Source organism: Coturnix japonica, chromosome 1 (assembly GCF_001577835.2).
Source record: "Coturnix japonica isolate 7356 chromosome 1, Coturnix japonica 2.1, whole genome shotgun sequence".
NCBI lineage: Eukaryota > Metazoa > Chordata > Aves > Galliformes > Phasianidae > Coturnix > Coturnix japonica.
Window position 1 is genome coordinate 71,562,010 of NC_029516.1, and position 4,023 is coordinate 71,566,032.

Genomic DNA, 4,023 nt, shown 5'->3' on the forward strand with positions numbered 1-4,023 from the left:
ATCCCCTTTTCTTTTTTCTTGGTTGCAAAAGCTGATATCTCTCCCTGGGCATCCGGTATCTCTACTTTAACATGTGTGAGCTGACAACTAATCCATTGCTTCCTTAGCAGAGTGTCTCATCTGTTCAGAACAGATTTCACTTGGGCAGCGTATCTTGGCAGCCGCAGAAAAATCACGATGGCTTTAGGGAAATTGCCTGATCTTTGCTCAGACTGAACGATGTAACTAAGTTGTTTTTAATTTTGTTTGCAGTATAATGCTAGCAAGAAAAGGAAGAATAGATATGAGCCCCAAAGGGGAGAGTAAATCAACTGGGTGAAACAGTACACCATTAGTCTTTGCTAAAATCACCAGGTCTTCCTTCTTTTTGCTGTGCCTGTGCTCAAAAATAAAGAGAAGAGGCCTTTAAACAAGCTTATGCTGATCAGAACAGGGGAACGGCAGCAGGAGGTGTCTCTGTGCAGTCAAATGCATATTTATTCACAATAATGAAAGAAATGAAAGTGGAAAAATTTGTAGGAAGGAAAGAATGTGTTATTTATGTATTTTCAGTCAGTGTTAGAGTTGTAGGGAGTTTACACTAAGTGCTGAATATGAAATATTATCATGACTGTAACTCCTAATTTGGAGTCATAGCCTAAATTCAAGCTAATTCTCAATGTTCTGTAGACCATAGTGCCAGAGTCTCAGGGATTGATTCAGGCTATCTAAACTCAAGATCTATCCAGCTCCAAGAAGATTCTCAGCATGGCTGACTGCTCTATTTCATGTCAGTAGTGTCTGGCATAAAAAAAACAGAATGTGCACCAGATTCTGTACTGAGGTCAGAAAATCAATTCAAGGTGCCTCACCTGTGATCAAATTACTCCATTTCTCTGTTAATTTTCAGAAAACTATCTCTGAGTACCCCATAGGAGCGAGTGTACAAACATGGCAACACCCAGGAGGCTGCTGGGGCCCGTCCAGCTTAATGAACCCTGCTGCGGCTGAGCTCAGTGGGAGGGGGATCCATGGAACAGAGCCTGATGCTGTGCCATTTGGTGGTTTCTGTTTGGAAGGGACTTGTATGGGTCTGTGCAGTAAGTAGGTGGTCCAGCTCCTCCAAGAAGACGATGATGCTTTGAGGGGGAGATGAATGCAAATAAAAAGCCCCACTTTTTCCTTTCCTTCCTCCAACCCACTTCAGTAGCTTTCCACAGCAGGGGTAATTTGGCCTCCCAGATGCTGGGGTCTCACTGGTTGTGAGGAGGTCTCAGAGACAAAACACAAGGACCCTTTCTGCTGTATGCTGCAGAGTTAATCAGTCGCAGTCGTCTACCAGCAGTCTTTAACTAGTTCTGCACAGTGCAATTATACCTCATCAAAGTTAATTTACCAAGCTGCTTAAATGTCTGTACAGCATTTAGTGAGCCTCCTCTCACCACTAGCATCTTTTCCAGCTTCTCCCCTGCTGAGGGTGCTTCAGTCTGGGTGGTCCCAGCAACACCCTGCAGCATTTTTTGGTGTTGTCAGCAGTCTGGAATAGGGTCCTTTCTTCAAAGCTCCTGGCTTTGTTTCCCAGCCTAAGTTACAGAAGTCTTGTGGAAAATGGTTTGGAGGACAAGAGGCAGCGCTGATAATGGGAAACGTCTGTGAAGGATTGGAACATTGGCTTGTAATCCCTGGACAAAACTGCCTCATTCAGAAAAGGGGGGAAAAAGCATGCAGAACAAAGCTCTTGTTTCACTTTGTGAAACGAACACATGATGTTTTCTCTGGAATGTCTCGCTGACAAACAGGCCCGGCTTTTCCAGGGACCGTGGCTCAGAAAAAGCCATAAATGGCTGAAAGGAATGTAGATTCACAGCTAATGTTAATTTGTCATTTCCAGGGGCGAAACAGACTCAGCCACGCCTTGGACAGATTTGGATTTCATGAGGAGTGGAGCAGTGTGAAAGGCCTCTTAGTACACTGGCCCCAGGGATTCTCACCAGATCTAGCATACACCACATACAGCTTTGAATGAGGACAGAGCTGATAAGGCATGGCTCCATCCTGCCTAGCATATGGTCACCTAGGTAGGTGACAAATGACACTTCTTATTCAGTTGGGGCATGCAACCAGGAAAGATTGCAAACCCCAACAGGAGCCAAAACTGCTAAGCCAGCTCTTCTGTCTTGAGGAGGCCCTTCTAAATCTGTGCCCTTCAGCTGGAACCTGCCTGTCTTTGCAAGTCCTTTTACAGACCTTTCCTGGTTTCCTTTTGTTCATCTATCACAGCCTGTTGTGCTGCCAGAAAGGAATCTGCCTTCCCCTCTGCCATGTCATCAAACAGTTCAGCAGTCTCTCTGCCGCACTGCAGTGGCCCTGAGAAGGTAGCACAACATCAGAGCTCTCCATCCCAGTCTTCCAGTTTCTGCTCTCTTGGGATAAGTTGTCCAGCTTGCAATAACAACAAATTATCCATTTTGTCTTTTGTCACTAAGGCTTCCAGTCCAAAAGCTTTTTCTCACGCAGATTGAAATCAATGACCTTTTCTTTTGGATTAGCTTTCTTTACAGCTTTGTGTACAGCTATTTATCCTGTTCTTGCACGTAAAAGATCTGGCATAAATCCTGACCCAAAGGGACAACCTGGCTGCAGCAATTAAAGGCCAACATGTTCGAATGCAGATATCTGAAGTCAAGCATTTTGTCTATACTTAAAACATAATGAAATAGCCTGACTTGCAGGAGCTCAGCAACTACATTTGCCACCTCTGTGGTACAGCTGAGGGTGCTTATCATCTCCTGGGGAATGATAGCTCAGACTGGAATGATAACATCATGCCTCTGTGTGGGGGAAAGTCAAAACCCTTTGGTTTCCACTGCTTAGCCCAATGCTGGGAGGGGAATGTATGATTTCATAACATTGCTAAGCAATGACAAGAGCTGGTCTCTAGGGCGAGCTGTATTTACTAACACACTGCACATTTTTCTTGCTAAACGGAACAGTTTCTCATTTTATAAGAGTCCTGAGGTAATGCTTGTGCCCTAGATCAGATGCCCAGACTCACCTTGCCAACTCTCAAACTTTTTCATGGACGAGCAGAAGAGCCGCCCCAAATCTGTGTCCTGAATACTTCAACTGTCCGTAGTTCAATAAGATTGTGTAGACCTCACCTCCCAGTCTCACAGATGCCTGGTGATTCATAGATCTGCTGTTCCACACCCAGCCCCAACTGACCCAGGCCCGATGTACATGACCCAAATACATCTCAGGCAGTGAAATTCCTAAATGCCTTCTAGCAATTATCTCAGGGTCTGCTGAGGTATGGGACAAATAGCTTAATGTATTTGAGAATGTTCTGTGCTAGCAGGTTGCCCGTGCTTGAAGGATGAGAAATAGCTTGCACCATTACTCAGAGTGTGGGTGGAAGAACCTCAAAACAGCTGCCCTATGGGCCATAGGCCTGATCTGCGAGCAGTCTAGGAGATGTTTTTGTATAAGCATAGTATAAGGGTAAGGAATAGTTGGCTACAGGGAGTGAGTTTGAGATGCTCTGACAGTTCTGTAATGATGCTGAAAGCCAGGATATGTTGAAGCTATTGTTTGAATGAGCTGGGGATACCTTGAAGTTAGGAGAGGTCCCCAGCCAGAGCTGCTGTGCAGAGGTTCACCCCACAGGTCTCTGAGCTCCCATTTGTCACAACTGGATTGCATGGTGCTGAGGCACACAACTATCTCCACACAAGGTCATCCCAGATCTCACTGGGCTCATTAACCTTGCTTCCATAACCTCCCTGTGTGAGAAAGACCCTCTTGGCTCTAGTATTTGGTAGGCCAGAGCTACAAGTTCCACAGCTAAGCCAGCAGTGATAACCTTTGGTTGAAGCCTGCTTCTGTACAGTGGAACGGCAGGCACTCATTCATTATCTCACTGTCAAATGTTAAGCTTGCCCCTGTGTGAGAGCAGCGTTTGGTAGGTGAGACAAGTGAGTGTGGCACATGGAAGACCTGCGTTTCATTGCACATTCCATTCTAATTGATAGATTATAATAAGCA